Source organism: Nicotiana tabacum, chromosome 15 (genome assembly GCF_000715075.1).
Source record: "Nicotiana tabacum cultivar K326 chromosome 15, ASM71507v2, whole genome shotgun sequence".
Lineage (NCBI taxonomy): Eukaryota > Viridiplantae > Streptophyta > Magnoliopsida > Solanales > Solanaceae > Nicotiana > Nicotiana tabacum.
Window position 1 is genome coordinate 115,820,354 of NC_134094.1, and position 17,588 is coordinate 115,837,941.

Genomic DNA, 17,588 nt, shown 5'->3' on the forward strand with positions numbered 1-17,588 from the left:
ATTGCTCCTGTATGATATGCTGGTATGGAGGCTTGTGACCATGCCAGGCGACTTATATTATTGGCACGTGAGTTGTCTGTGCCGTGTGTGGGAATTTTATTTCTTTGATAATTTATCGGATTTCATTGCTTTCCTTTCCTCTACGATAAAAATTACATGAGCAACGTATTTGAGAAATTGTGTACATGCGCCTACGGTTATCCTCTTCATGAAATTTGAGGAGTTGGTTGTAACATTGTGATTGTGGTGGTGCTTGTTGAACTTGCTATATGGTTCTTTTCCTTGATACATCTCCCATATTTGGGTTCACGGATTGAGCAGTAGTGGCTGGAGTTATATTAATATGGCGTGTCTGTGGGATAGTTATGTTGAATAATATAAGGTCATTGGACCTAGAATGGGTACTATGAGGCTTGAGTATGGTATATTCAAGTCTCAAGAGGGTTATGGTTTTGGTTGGGGCGAGAGAGCTCCATGGCTAGTTGATCTGATGAGTGGTTATGAGTTTTTGATTGTTTCTTTCATCATTGGCAGTGTACGAAGATTGTGGAATGAAGTTCTGTTGACTGCAGGGTTTTATACTAGTACTTGGTTGGTTTGGAGTAGTTACTGTAATCAGGAATGGTGCTACGAGCGGGCGAGTTATGTAATATGCTAGGTGATTATATCCGTGATTATAGTTATAGCTCGATGCAACTTGTTTAGACTCATACAATGTGTAAATGTAAGATTCGTGTCTTGAAAAGAAATTCTGAAGGTTGGGAATTGAATTCCAAGGTTTTTGGGCTAAGGCTAAATTAAGGATTTCCAGTTATATTGTGTTGTCAAGCCTATGTGGAATAGGGTAACGTGGGATCACCCCTGGGTACGCGAGTGGTAAGATGGAATAGTGATTTGATGGCTTGGAACAACTCATGGCATGTTCGAGGACGAACACATGTTAAGTGGGGGAGAATATGATGACCCGACCGGTCATTTTGAGTATTACAGCCCTGTTCCCTCATTTACTGCTCAATTTATGCTTTACAGTTATTTTATGACTTACCAGGTTAGTTGGTTCGGGTCCGGAAGGAATTCAGAGTGAAACAAGACACTTAGTCTCATAGTTGAAAATTTAAGTTAGAAAAAGTTGACCGGATGTAGACTTATGTGTAAACGACCTTAGATTTGAACTTTGATGATTCCGATAGTTCCGTATGGTGATTTTGGACTTAGGAGCCTGTCCGGAAAATTATTTGGAGATCCGTAGAGGAATTAGGCTTGAAATGCCAAAAGTTATATCTTTGGAAAGTTTGACCGGGGGTTGACTTTTTGATATCGGAGTCGAAATCTGATTCTGAAAATTTTAATAGGTCCGTTATGTCATTTATGACTTTTGTCCAAATTTGAGGTCAATCGGACGTGATTTGATAGGTTTCGGCGTCGTTTATAGAAATTAAAAATTTCAAAGTTCATTAGGCTTGAATCTATGTGTGATTCGTACTTTTAGTGTTGTTGGATGTGATTTGAAGGTTCGACTAAGTTCGTATGATGTTTTAGGACTTGTTGGTATATTTAGTTGAGGTCCCGGGGGAGGGGGGCTCGGGTGAGTTTTAGATGGTTAACGGATCAAATTCGGACTTAAGACCACTGCTGGAAATTTTGCTTCAGGTATTTTCACGCCTGCGGAGGTCTGATCACAGGTGCGAAGTCGCATGTGCGCACCAGCCACCGCAGAAGCGACCAGACGTGAAGAGGAGCAGTAGTCGCAGGTGCGAAAAGGGACGCGCAGAAGCGGAGGGAGCCTTTTGGGGGATCGCATATGCAGACATTTCGTTGCACTTGCGAGACCGCAGATGCGGCTAATCTGGTTGTATGTGTGACAGGGCCTGGACAGAATAAAATTGGAGGAGTTCCGAGCTTTTGCCATTTTTGGGCATTTCAAGCTCGGGTTGGGCGATTTTGAGCGAGGTTTTCACGGGAGAACTTGAGGTAAGTCTCGTGTGATCATTTCTACTCCATATTATTGAATTATCATCGAATAATCCGACTAGATTACATGTTTTTGAGGTGTAAATTAGGGCTGCTTATCGGGCGGATTGGGCGGTTAATTACTCTTAACGGTTTGGCTTAACGGTTATCGGCTTTTAAATGTATTAATCCGCTAGCCACCCGATAAGATATCGGACGGATTGGTATCGGTTTAGTTCTTATCGGGTGGTTTATCGGCCTAATGCAATCTATATTGCATGCATTAATTGTTTGCTGACCGCCTAGTATACAAATTCAGAATAGAAAATTACACATTGAGTCCAGACATACATGTCTGTTAACGCCTACATAAGAATGATGTAGTGTGTCATATGTTGTAGAGTGAAAAAAGCAGAACACATTGTAGGCTACATTACATCCCAAAGCAGAGTACATATGAGTCCAGACATACATGTCTGTTAACGCCTACCATTAAATCCCAAAGCAAACTACATTACATGAGTCCAGACATACATATGTCTGTTAACGCCTAGCATATTAATTCAGAATAGGAAATTCCAGTCTATATTCAAAGTGAGTCCAGAATACATATTTCAAAATGATTAATCCATAAGTGAGCAGTCTACACAGAAATGTTTGGCCTGCAGCTAACGCCTAACAGTGCTTGAATTTCTGCAGCTTCAAAGTTCAAACAACAGCTTCAAATTTCTAACTTAAACTCTCAACCAGGCATTTCACGCTATATCATTAACCATACAAACAGCACCAAGCAAAAGGCAGTTATGTATAGAAATAGGGATGGATTATAAGCAGTAAACAATTTACAGGAAATGCAAATGCGCTCTTTCCCCAGAACATAATTCAAGACAGTACTATCGTCAATATTGTGGGATAAAAGTTGTGGCACAACACTACTGTTCTTCTATTAAACATAGACAACATGCATTAGTTTAAAAAAACAAAAGCAGAGTTGAACCATAGATAGCAGCTTAAACAATCTTGTTGTAGGGTGAGAGAATAAGCTAAGCTAATAGCCGGAAGAAGTGGAAGGTTTATATATATATATATATATATATATATATATATATATATATATATATATATATATATATATATATATATATATAAGCTGATAAGCTTATATATAATTGAATAAGAAAATTGAATAATCCGCCCCCAAACTGATAAGCTGTTAATAAAAAAATTTCAATCTGTTCCCCATCCGTTAAACCGTTAATCCGATACCAATAAGCCATTAAGCTTCGGTTTCGATTCGGTTTTCGGTTTCGGTTCGATTTTGAACACCCCTAGTGTAAATCGGGGGTTTGAACTTAGGGATTTGAAAAATAGATTTGAAGATTTGGAGGTCGAGTTGAGGTCGGATTTTGGTAAAATTAGTATGGTTAGACTCGTGGTTGAATGGGCTTTCAGATTTTGTAACTTTTGTCAGGTTCCGAGATGTGGGCCCACAGGTGATTTTTGAGCTAAATTTTGGATTTTTATGGAAAATTAATATTTTCTTATGGAATTAATTCCAATAAATTTTATTAACTGAATCGAATTATTTGTGGCTAGATTCGATGCGTTTGGAGGCCAATTCATGAGGCGAAGGCTTTGCAGAATAAAAATTTCACGGTTTGAGGTAAGTAATAGTTATAAATCTGGTCCTGAGGGTATGAAACCCCGGATTTTGGTATCATATGATTATTTTGGAGGTGACACACATGCTTGGTGACGGACGTATGGGCGTGCACCGAGGGGATTTTGACTTGGTCCATCCCGTGGAAACTGTAAAGTTGAATAACTTGTTGTTAGCTATGTGCTCTCTATGTGTGTTGTGGAAATTTGATTGTAAGTCATGTTAGAAACCATGTTTAGGCTATACGTTGGTATTGTTAGGACCCACACAGGTCGTGTACATGTTGAACTACCTGCATAATTGTTGTTTGTAATCAGTCATAGTTTACTTGTTTATTTTATCTCAGTCTCTATATTGTTCATTATTGATGCATCATATCATTGTTGTTTGGGATGATTTCATGATTGTTGAGAGCCCGAGAGACTGGAGAGATTTGTGACTGAGTGAGGCCGAGGGCCTGGTTGTGAGATATTATATTATAGCACGTGAGTTGTCCGTGCAGCACGTGAGTTGTCCGTGCGGATCCATATAACACGTGAGTTGTCCGTGCAGATCTAGATATTATACTATAGCATGTGAGTTGTCCGTGCGGATCCAAATATTTATACTATGGCACGTGAGTTATCTGTGCAGCACGTGAGTTGTCTGTACAGATTATAGAGCTTGGGCTGTAGGAGCCGCTCCGGAGTCTGTACACCCCTAGTGAGCGCGGGTACCCATTGAGTGTGAGTGCTGAGGGCTGAGAGTCGAGTGGTTGAGCTATTGTGACAAGTTGAGTGACTGTTGCCCTGAGAGGCTGTATTTGTTTTTCATTTGCTGTTGCATTTATTTGCTATCTGTCATTGTTGTAAAATTCTTTGAAAGATTCTATATCCGGATTACATGAACATGAACTGTATAAAATTGATTTGACTTAAAATGCTAGATTTGAAAGCATGTATATTCTTTGCTGGAATTACTGAAAGTGAACTATAACTGTGTAGCTCGTCACTATCTTCAGTTCTTTATTTATTATTGTTACATACTGAGTTGGTTGTACTCATACTACACCCTGCACTTCGTGTGCAGATCCATGTGTTTTCGAACATAGCGGGTGTTGATTCTTTCGTGCAGTTGATTTTCTGGAGATTTTGAGGTAGCTATCGTGTTTCGCAAACCTTGTCTCTCCTTCCCTGTCTCCTAAATTACAGTATTTGGTCTCAGACTATTATAGACTGTATTTTCCAGACTTATATCCATATTAGATGCTCATGTACTCAGTGACACCAAGTTTTGGGGAATGTCCATATCAGTATTTGTGATATTTTGTATTGTATTTAAATATTATGTTTTCAAACTTAAAGGAAATCGAGGGTTATTGATGTTATCGGCTTGCCTAGTATTGAGATAGACGCCATCACGACAGGTCAGATTTTTGGTCCTGTCATGACCCAAAATTTCCCACCGACAGGACCGTGATGGCGCCTAACATTTCACTTGCTAGGCAAGCCAACGTTAGAGAATTATTAAACCAATTCCTTATTCCCATTCAGTAATTAACAATAATTAACTAAGGTGAAATATAATAAGTACGGAATATCATAAAAACTGTATTAATTACTACCACTCGGATCTGGACTCACAATTCACGAGCATTTTAGAATTTACTACAAGTAATAGTCTGAAAGAAATACAATTGTCTGAATAAAAGAAACAGTAGAACAGAAAAGATAGATGGGAACTTCAAGGTCTGTGAACACCGATAGATCTACCTTGAGTCTCCGGACAGCGGACCAATAGCAAAATCTCGATTAACCCGAGCCAGTGTCAAAATCTGTACAGAAAGTGCAGAGTGCAGTGTCAGTACAACCGACCCCATGTACTGGTAAGTGTTGAGCCTAACCTCGACGAAGTAGTGACGAGGCTAAGGCAAGGCACCTACTGTCAACCTATACAATTTAACAATGTATATACAAATAACAGAAATGAAGAACTAAACAGAAAATGTCGGGAGGGGAACATACTAAGGGGAATACAAGATAAAGAACTACAACAGAATGATCACTGGAGCAGTCAATATACCATGAATCAACAGGAATAGTGAATACAGTAAGAAAAAATGCACGGCATCACCCTGCGTGCCTTTACTCTCAATCTCACCATAAAATTAATAGAAATGACACGGCATCACCCTTCGTGCATTAACACTCATCTCATGGCACGGCATCACCCTTCGTGCATTAACACTCACAATATGGCACGGCATCACCCTTCGTGCATTAACACTCACAATATGGCACAGCATCACCCTTCGTGCATTAACACTCTCCCTTACCATAATGCAATGCATAAATAATAACAGGGAGAAAGAATAACAAGTACAAACCTTACTTCAACATTTGGTTCCATAATATCAATCTCAACTTTGAAATAACAACTCAATTATTACCAGAAGATCTGAAAACATGATAAGAACGATAAATTGAACAACACTAGTATAACACGTAGCAATTAGGCATAGGAATGAGACAATATAAGAAAAATAGAGAAATATGGAAAACAGGTAAATTGGCGGCGCATAAGTACTCGTCACCTCACATATACTCCAGTCACATGAATTTTACTTAGCAAGTAATCTAAGGTTACTAATTCCCTTAAGTCAGGGTTAGGCACAACACTTACCTCGCTCCGAAGGCCACTTATTTCTCAATCACAGCTTTTTCTTAGGAATTCACCTCCAAACCACTCGATAATATCAAATATTGCTAGAGAAATCAATTATATTGCATAACTTAAATTTCCCAAATATTCCCTCCAAAAAGTTGAAAAATCGACCCCGGGCTCGCTTGGTCAAAATCCGAGGTTCGGACCAAAATGCACTTACCCACTCACCTCCGAGCCCGAATATATAATTAGTTTTGGAATCCGACCTCAAATTGAGGTCTAAATCCTCAAATTTCCAAAATCCCTAGTTTTTACCCTAACCCCTAATTCTACAATGAAAACTCTAGATTTTGGTTGAATTCTTGTAAATTGAAGTAAAAGATTGAAAGAAACGAGTTAAGGAACACATACCTATGCTTTGGGGAAGAAAATGTCTTTGAAAAATCTCCCTAGGCCTCTTATCCTTTTGAAACGAGAAGAAAAATGGCTGGAGTCCGAATTAAATGAACTCAATGCACAGCGACCTTCGCACCTGCGGTGCTTTGGTCGCACATGCGGACAGGACGTGCGCTTCTATGGAAAAGGACTAGGCCAACTGGGGTCGCACCTGTGGACAGGGTTCCGCTTCTGCGATCCTGCTCCTGCGGAGAGAAGCCCGCATCTGCGGAAAAATGAAGTCCAGGCCTGGGTCGCACCTGCGACCAAAGGCTCGCAGGTGCGGACACACCAGATTTGGTGCACCAGCAGCCTTGTTGAGGTTTGAACTCAACTCGCGCATCGCCCGAATGGCACCCGAGCCCTCGGGGCACCAAACCAAACATGCACGCAAGTCTAAAAATATCATACGGACTTGCTCGCGCGATCAAATCGCCAAAATGACACCTAGAACTACAAATTTAGCACGAATTCAAATACAATTCTCAAGAACACTTTAAAATTTTTATTTTCTCAACTGGACGTCCGAATCACGTCAAATCAACTTCGTTTCTCACCAAATTTCACAGACAAGTCTTACATACCATAATGAACTTGTACCGGGCTCCGGAACCATAATACGGACCCTGCACTAACAATGCCAAATACCAATTAATTCTTAAAAATAATTAAATTTTCAGACTTTTAATTTTCATCAAAAATTCATAACTTGAGCTAGGGACCTCTGAATTCGATTTGGGGCATACGCCCAGGTCCCATAATTTGACACGGACCCACCGGGACCGTTAAAACACAGATTCAGGCCCGTTTACCAAAAATATTGACCGAAGTCAACTAAAATTAACTTTTAAGGTAAAATATTTTATTTTTATTAGTTTTAAATATAAAAGCTTTCTGTAAACATGCCCGGACTGCGCACGTAAATCGAGGAGGGTAAAAATGAGATTTTTAAGGTTTAAGAGTACAGATTCGAGTACCTGGGTAAAAATCACATTCTCCACCTCTAAAATAACAGTTCGTCCTCGAACGGACATAGAAAAGTACATAGGCTGGTGAAAAGGTGGGGATAACTACTCCGCATATCGGACTCGGACTCCCAAGTAGCTACCTCAATAGGCTGACCTCTCCATTGCACTTGAACTGAAGGGTAACTCTTTGATCTCAACTGGCGAACTTGCCGGGCTAGAATTGCCATCGGCTCCTCCTCGTAAGTCAAATCCTTGTCCAACTGGACAGAACTAAAATCTAACACATGGGACGGATCACCGTGATACTTTTGAAACATGGACACATAGAATACCATATGAATAGTTTCTAAACTAGGTGGCAACGTAAGCCTATAAGCCACCTCTCCCACTCTCTCCAGAATCTCAAAAGGTCCGATATATCTAGGGCTCAACTTGCCCTTCTTTCCGAACCTCATTACACCCTTCATGGGTGATACCCGAAGTAACACTCTCTTTCCGACTATGAATGCAACATTACGAACTCTACGGTCGGCATAACTCTTCTGCCTGGACTGAGTTGTGCAAAGTCGATCCTGAATAATCTTGACCTTGTCCAAGGCCTCCTATACTAATCTGTACCCAACAACCGAGCCTCCCCCGGCTCAAACCACCCAACTGGTAACCTGCACCGTCTTCCATATAATGCCTCATAGGGTGCCATCTGAATGCTCGACTGGTAGCTATTATTGTAGGCGAACTCTGTAAGGGGCAAGAACTAATACCACGATCCTCCAAAGTCTATAACACAAGCGCGTAGCATATCCTCCAAGATCTGAATAGTACGCTCGGATTGCCCGTTCGTCTGAGGATGAAATGTTGTGCTCAACTCAACCCGCGTACCCAACTCACACTGTACTGCCCTCTAAAAGTGCGAGGTAAACTGTGTACCTCGATCATAAATGATAGACACGGGCACACCGTGAAGACGGACGATCTCCCGAATATAAATCTCTGCTAACCGCTACGAGGAATAGGTAACTGCCACAGGAATGAAGTGCGCTGACTTAGTCAGCTTGTCCACAATGACCCAAACTGCATCGAACTTCCTCTGAGTCCGTGGGAGTCCAATAAGGTCTCTGATGCTCACACTTTACCTACTGGCAATTTAGGCACCGAGCTACATGGTCAACTATGTCTTTCTTCATCCTCCTCCAATAATGCTGCCGCAGGTCCTGGTACATCTTGGAAGCGCCCTGGTGAATAGAATACCGAGAACTATGAGCCTCCTCAAGGATCAACTCACGAAGCCCATCCACATTAGGCACATAAATATGACCCCGCATCCTCAAAACTCTATCATCTCCAACAGTAACCTGCTTGGCACCACCGTGCCACACTGTGTCTCTAAGGACAAGTAAATGAGGATCGTCATCATACCGATCTCTGATGTGCTCAAACAAAGAAGACCGACCAACTGTACAAGTTAGGACACGACTGTGCTCAGAAACATCGAACATCACGAACTGGTTGGCCAAGGCCTGTACATCCATTGCAAGCAGTCTCTCACCAACTGGAATATATGCAAGGCTACCCATACTGACTGACTTTCTACTCAAAGCATCGGCCACCACATTGGCCTTCCCGAGATGATACAATATGGTGATATCATAGTCTTTCAATAGCTCTAGCCACCTCCTCTGCTACAAATTGAGTTCCTTCTGCTTGAACAAATACTGCAAGCTCTAATGATTAGTGAATACCTCGCATGGCACACCGTAAAGATAGTGCCTCCAAATCTTCAGCGCGTGAACAATGGCTGCCAGCTCTAGATCATGAACAGTGTAATTCTTTTCGTGAACCTTCAGCTGCCGCGAAGCATATGCAATAACCTTGCCACCCTGCATTAACACCAAACCCAGACCAATACGGGATGCGTCATAATATACTGTATAAGATCCTGAACCTGTGGGTAACACCAATACCGGTGTCGTGGTCAAAGCAGTCTTGAGCTTTTCAAAGCTCGCTTCACACTCGTCTGACCACCTGAACGGGGCACCCTTCTAGGTCAATCTGGTTAACGGGGCTGCTATGGATGAAAACCCCTCCACAAATTGACGGTAATAGCCCGCCAAACCCAGAAAACTACGGATCTCTGTAGCTGATGTAGGTCTAGGCCAGTTTTAGACTACCTCAATCTTCTTAGGATCTACCTGAATACCCTCTGCCGATACAATGTGACCCAAGAAAGCAACTGAACTCAACGAAAACTAGCATTTTGAGAACTTATCATATAACTGGCTGTCTTTCAGAGTCTGAAGTACAGCAAAGGAATCCAAGTAGGGTTTGAACTTAGTATACCCTATGTCTTTCAGGGTTTGAAAAATTGCCCTAGGCCTCCTATCCTTTTGAAACAAGAAGAAAAATGGTTGGAATCCGAATTAAATGAACTCACTGCCCAGCGACCTTCGCACTTGCGGTGCTTTGGTCGTAACAGTGCATCCGCACGTACGGACAGGACGTGCGCTTCTGCGAAAAAGGACTGGGCCAACTGGGGTCGCACTTACGGACAAGGTTCCGCTTCTGCGGTCCCGCTCCTGCGGAGAGAAGCCCGCATCTGCAGAAAAAGGAAGTTCAGGCCTGGGTCACACCTGCGAGCTCGCACCTGCGACCAAAGGCTCGCAAGTGCGGGCACACCAGATTTGGTGCACCAACAGCCTTGTTAAGGTTTGAACTCAACTCGCGCATCGCCCGAATGGCACCCGAGCCCTCGGGGCTCCAAACCAAACATGCACGCAAATCTAAAAATATCATACGAACTTGCTCGCGCGATCAAACCGCCAAAATAACACCTAGAACTACGAATTTAGCCCGAATTCAAATGAAATTCTCAAGAACACTTTAAATTTTCTATTTTCTCAACTGGACGTTTGAATCACGTCAAATCAACTCCATTTCTCACCAAATTTCACAGACAAGTCTTACATATCATAATGAACCTGTACCGAGATCCGAAACCAGAATACGGACCCGGCACTAACAATGCCAAACACCAATCAATTCTTAAAAATAATTAAATTTCAGACTTTTAATTTTTATCAAAAAATCATAACTTGAGCTAGGGACCTCCGAATTTGATTCCGGGCATACGCCCAGGTCCCATAATTCCACACGGGTCCACCAGGACTATAAAAATATGGATCCGGGTCTGTTTACCAAAAATATTGACCGAAGAAAACTAAAGTCAACTTTTAAGGTAAAAATTCTTATTTTCATTAGTTTTCAACATAAAAGCTTTCCGAAAACATGCCTGAACTGCGCACGTAAAATAAGCCTTCTGATTGGCTGAATTGGGTGGCCATTCTTTCTATAACTAGAAGCCTTCAGCTTCTCATTTTGAAACACCAATCTTAGAAGAAAATATATTTGAGAGTTAGAGAGTAGTGTGAGGTATTCACAAGCGGTGTAGTCTCTGAGAAAAATAGAGAGTGTGAGCGATATTGTAGTGAGGTGGTAATCTTAAAAGAGAGTTATTTCTTTTGAGTGTATAGTGGTCCCTGAAGTATTTTACTCGGGACTACTGGGTGTAAAATTTCTCATTATAGTGGATTACTTTGCTCCTCTCGGACACGTGGTTTTTCCCCTTATTTAGAAGGGTTTTCCACGTTAAAATCTTTGTTGTATCGTCATCCGGTTGCGTTTCACCAAAATCTACTTCTTTATCATCATTTTCTTCAATAGTTGGATTACCATAAAGAGTATTCATATATTCATGGTTTAATTGTTCACCGGGTGCAATATTATGGCAAAATTGACTCTCGGTAAATTGTAATAAACTATTATCGCTATCAAGAATAGGAGGTGTAGGACGGGTAACAGGTTTGGGTCGGGGAGCCGGGGGAAGTGGAGGAGGAATAGATTGGCCACTAGATTCACCACTCTTCGATTTTCCCTTATTTTTACTAAACATATTTTTTAAGGAATAAGCCATCTTAATTAATCAAGAAAAGTAAATAAAACAAACAAAATTATAATATTGAAACTTAAGAGTTGGAACGAGTTTACCGAATTGACGAACAACTTGTTGGAAATTGATTATCGTTGAAGACTTCAATTCACCAACTTTACAATTGTTTCACAAATTATAACAATAAAGTAAGCAATAGTAGCAATTATAGAAGTAAATTAGAGAGAGATTGTGATAGATTAATAATTTTATAAGAAAAAATGAAATAATGATGGGGTATTTATAGTTGAAAATAGGGAAAAAGTATAATTATAAAAAGTTTAGGATTAAAACAAAGTTGGGGGGGTTAAATGGCTATTTTATAAATAGCCAACAGCTATTTTTTTATAAAAAAAAAATTTAAAAGAAATAGTTGTTGGGACCGTTTGGCCCGCTAAGGGACCGGGCCGGTCCCGGGCCTGACGGGCCCAAATCATAGGACCGGCCCACGAGACCGGACCAGGCCCGCTAAAACCGGACCAAACGGTCCTGGCCCGTTTAGCCGTTTGGCCCGCGGTCCCGGGCTGGTCCCGGGCCTGGACCGGCCCACTTTCCAGCCTTAGTTGAGGGTTACCTCTCCAGAGTTCACAGTTACAGAGTGGTACGCTCAGTCGAAGTATGGAACCGGGTGCCAGCCACGTCTCCTCAGGTTTGGGGCATGACAAAGCCCCCCACCCCTATCTTATTTTCCTCTCTCTTTGCCTCTTTCTTCCCCTGCTTTCATCTTCTGCTTCTTTTTTCCCCTCCTCTCTCCTCTGATTTTCCCGATCTGACTCCATCCCTGCCTCACTAGCTTTCCCGTTTCTGCTTCTTCTTCCTTCCCCTTTGTTCTCTTTATCTTTCTTGTTTCTTCTGCTTCTTTCTTCCCCTGTTCTCTTTATCTTGCCCTTTTCCTCTTCTTCTTTCTTTTTTCCCGTCACTGCCCTAGCCTAGCGGCGGAGGCAGCTTTGGCGGCACCCCCATTATTGTCTGCACCTCCTCTTTAGTGCTGCTGGTCGGATTCCTAGACCTAGCAGCGGCAGTAGGGATTTTGCAAGGCGAAGATTTTCTGCCAGCCCTCAGGCGACGCGCGCGGGAACTTCCAGAACATAGCTACTGTGGACAACACCTCTCTCAGCACCCGTTGGGACTCCAGGTTCTATCGTTCTTGCTTAGAATTTGCTATTTGTTAATATTCTGTCGACTGCCTTTTATCCTTGAATATTGCATCTCCTTCGTCTTGCTTGAATTTATCTGCCATTAGTTGTATCACTTTTGTTTCATTCCTATTTTTTGCATGCCCTAGTTACATTACATTTCAGCTTTCATTTAGGCTTTGCTTGTTTTACGCTTCGCCTGCTCATCTGCATCTGTAGTAGTCTAGGCTTAGTCTATATCCATGTATTGTTTTTGGTGTAGTGGCTATTCTGAGCGATGGCAGTGTAAGGTCATGTCCTCGGGTGGGTCAGGGGGCGAAGGGCAAGGGTGGCAAGGGTGGCAAGGGGGTAAGGATTACATAAGTTTGAGAATTGGATCCTGGAACATAGGAACACTAACAGGTTAGTCGATAGAGTTGGGGAAGATTCTCCAGAAGAGGAAGATTAATATAGCATGTGTCCAGGAGACTAGATGGGGGTTACGAAGGCTCGGGATGTTAATGGGTATAAGCTCTAGTATTCGAGAAGTGTTGGAGGCAAGAACGAGGTAGAGGTTTTAGTTGATAGGGACCTTAGAGAGTTAATGGTGGATGTCAGGTGGGTGAATGATAGGTTGTTGATTATTAAGGTAGTGGTTAATGGGTTCACTTTTAACATGATTAGTGCTTTTGCGCCTCAATCGGGACTGAGTGAGGAGGTCAAAAGGCACTTGTGGGAGGATTTGGACGTAGTTGTGTGTGGTATCCCGCAGTCTGAGAAGATTTTCATAGGGGTGACTTTAATGGTCATGTTGGGGAGACGGCTAGAGGTTATAACGAGGTGCATGGCAGGTTCAGTTTCGGGGCTAGGAACGAGGGCGGTACTTCATTGTTGAAGTTTGCTAAAGCTTTTGATATGGTACTAGCTAACACGGGTTTTCAGAAGAAGGAGGATCACCTGGTCACTTTCCGGAGTAGGGTTGCCGAGACTCAGATTGATTATCTTCTCCTCAGGAGAGGTGATAAGGGTATGTGTAAGGATTGCAATATTATCCCAAGTGAGTATCTGTCGACGCAGCATAGGCTCCTACCAATGGATTTGGAGATTAAGGGAGTACGGAAGAAGAGATCGGTGTACAGACAACCTAAGATCAAGTGAGGAGCCTTGAATAAGGGAAAGGCTCAAGAGTTGGGCGAGAAGTTGTTGGCTATGGGGGCCTGGAGGAGCAGTGGGGAAGCGAGTAGTATGTGGACCATGACAGCAAACTGCATTAGGGAAGCTGCTAGGGAGGTATTAGGGGTCTAGAAGGGTTACTCAGGTGGCCACAAAGGGGACTGGTGGTGGAATAAGAATGTCCAAGCAAAAGTGGAAGCTAAGAAAGTGGTGTATCTAAATCTAGTAGGGAACAAGGACGAGGAAGAGCGAAGGCCGTGGAGGGAGTGCTATAAGAAGGCAAGGCGAGAGGCGAAGCCCGCGGTTATGACGGCCAAGACTGAAGCTTTTGAAAGATTGTATGAGGATCTTGAGGGCAAAAGAGGGGATAGAAAGCTGTACAAATTAGCCACAATTAGGGAGAGGAAGGCTCGGGACCCGGATCGAATGAGGTGCATCAAAGACGAAGACGGCAAGGTATTGGTGGAAGAGGCGCGTATCAGGCATAGATGGCAGGAGTACTTCCATAGACTCTTGAACGAGGAAGGGGATAGGAACATCGTGATAGGTGAGTTGGAGAACTCATAGAGTCGGAGAGATTTTGGGTTTTGTAGGCATATTAGGTGTGGGGAGGTTGATGTGGCTATACGGAAGATGAGAAGGGGTAAGGCAACTAGGCCTGACGAGATCCCGGTGGAATTTTGGAAAGAACCGTGTAGGGTAGGCTTGGAGTGGCTTACTAGCTTATTTAATATCATTTTCAAGATGAAGAAGATGCCCGAAGATTAGAGGTGGAGTTTGATAATTTCGTTGTACAAAAACAAAGGTGATATCCGGAACTGCAACAACTATAGGGGTATCAAGCTGCTGAGTCATACTATGAAGGTCTGGGAGAGGGTGGTGGAGAAGAGAGTGAGGACAGACATATCTATATCTGAGAACCAGTTCGGATTTACGCCGGGACGGTCAACCACAAAAGCCATTCACCTTGTGAGGTGATTGGTGGAGCAGTATAGGGAGAGGAAAAATGACTTGCACATGGTGTTCATTGACCTTGAGAAGGCTTATGACAAAGTCCCGAGGGAGGTGCTATGGAGGTGTTTGGAGGTTAGTGGAGTCCTGATAGCGTACATTAGGGTGATTAAGGACATGTATGAAGGAGCTAAGACTCGGGTGAGAACTGTGGGAGGAGACGCGGAATATTTTCCAGTGGAGATTGGGTTACATCAGGGATTATCCCTTAGCCCGTTTTTATTTGCACTAGCGTTGGATGTCTTGACACGTCACATACAAGGGAGGGTGCCATGGTGCATGTTATTTGTTGATGACATAGTACTTATTGACGATACACGAGGGGGTGTTAACGCTATGTTGGAAGTTTGGAGACAGACGCTGGAATCCAAAGGTTTCAAGTTGAGTAGGTTGAAAACTGAATACTTGGAGTACAAGTTCAGTGAGAAGAGGCATGAAGAAGAAGTAGAAGTTAAGATTGATACTCAAGTCATTCCCACAAGAGATAGTTTCAAGTATCTTGGGTCTATAATCTAAGGCAACAGGGAAATTTACGAGGATGTTACTCACCGCATTGGAGTGCGTTGGATGAGATGGAGGCTAGCTTCAAGGGTTTTATGTGATAAGAATGTACCTCATAGACTTAAGGGCAAATTCTACAGGGTGGTGGTTAGACCAGTTATGTTGTATGGAGCTGAGTGTTGGCCCTTCAAGAATCCCATGTCCAAAAGATGAGCGTAGCAGAAATGAGAATGTTAAGATGGATGTGTGGTCATACCAGGAAAGACACGATCAGGAATGAAGTTATTAGGGACAAGGTGGGAGTGGCACCCGTGGAACCAAGTTACAGGAATCGAGGCTGCGATGGTTTGGGCATGTGAAGAGGAGAGATATAGATGCCCTGGTCAGGAGGTGTGAGAGGCTTACCATGGCGGGCTTGAGGAAGGGCAGGGGTAGGCCTAAGAAGTATTGGGGAGAGATGATTAGGCAGGATATGTCGGTGCTTCACCTATCCGAGGACATGACTAGCGATAGGAAGGTGTGGAGGTCGAGGATTAAGGTGGTGGGTTGACAGGTAGTTGCGAGTTTTTCATAGGTTCACCAGTAGCATTAGTAATATTCTTGTTGTGGGTTTTTTTTTTAGCAGATATTCTACTAGGCTATTCACCTAGTAGTTGTTACTTCCTTATAAATTTTTTTTATTGTATCTGGTACTTTGCAACCACTTCCTTTATTTTTGTAAATTGCTAGTGGGATTGTTGCTATCTGATTGTTATTATTTGATGTTACTTTTTCTCCTCTTTTACTGGATATTGTTGCTCCCTGGTTGCTACTATTTGATGCTATTTTTTCTCCTCTTTGCTTATTGCCTTGCTCCCCTCTTCCCTCCTCTTCTTCTCCCCTAATCTTCCTTTTCATCTTTTCTTGACCCGAGGGTCTATCGGAAATAGTATCTCTACCTCTCCAAGTAGGAGTAAGGTCTGCGTACTTACCATCCTCCCCAAACACCACTCATGGGATTATACTGGGTATGTTGTTGTTGTGTTACTTCACAATATTACTTAAGATAAAAATGCCAACTGCAAAATTGCTTACTTCACAAAATTGCTGTTTTTGGTCATTTCCAGTATCAAGAAAGGAAGCAAAACGTTATGATCTTACATTAGAATTTACTGAAAAGGAAAAATAGTGAAATGGGGTTGCAGACGCGACTAACCGTGATGAGAATATGCGAAAAGAGTTCTCCAAGTGTAAATATGATCACCTGCTGCTAACTCACACCTTTTTACTCTATGAGTGAGCAGACCCATCTTTCTTTCCCTCTCCTTTCAGCTTTTTCCAATCTATAGCAAAACCTGCTGCAGTTCTGAATACAATTTAAAGGTTCAAATGTCCAAGCTTTTCGACTTCCGGCTCTACTCCCTAGCATTTGATTGTGCACGTGATTTGAGATGAAAATTTATTCTTGAAACTTGTTACTATCTTTAATATGCATTTAAAATATAAATTGTTCTTTGTTAAATGAAAAATAAATAAAACATTTATGGGACACATAAGATGAATTATAACTAAGGAGTAATATCTAGTTACCTATATAACAACAACAACATACCTAGTATACAGTTAGAAAATAATTTTCTTTTCAATTTGAACTTTTGATCATATTTTTGTTATAAATTGAATAAAACATAGGGTATGTTTGGTACGAAGGAAAAAAATATTTTTCGAAAAATATTTTTCAGTTTTCTTATGTTTGATTGGCTTAAATATTTTAAAAAATATTTTCCTCATTAACTCATTTTCCTCTCATCGGAGGAAAATATTTTTAGCCAGGGCATCAGTCACCTGATTAGCTTCTCTAAAACAGTGAATAGTGTTGGCACTAGCCTGGCTTAAAATATGCGATGTGTCTTCAACAATGTCCCTCATTTTGGCATTGTTTATGTTATGTTTAGAGAGCATATCCTTGATAGTCATAGAGTCAAGTTCTTATGTATGGTTATGTGTCTACAAATGTTGATTTGGGCACTATATTTCCATCGTATATAAACGTAACTTTTGTGACGACTTTCTCATTTTCCACTTTTCAAATTTAATTGTATGGCGTTAAATATTTTATCGTCAATTTTATGTTGAACTATTATTATATTAAGATAGAATACTCTTATGTT

At 41.8% G+C, this 17,588-nt stretch overlaps 1 pseudogene; it reads right to left on the reverse strand.

Annotated features, from left to right (window-relative positions):
* Positions 1-16,727, reverse strand: part of LOC107806377 (protein LEAD-SENSITIVE 1-like) — a 41,363-nt pseudogene extending 24,636 nt beyond the window's left edge.
* Between the last annotated feature and the right edge of the window lie 861 nt (positions 16,728-17,588).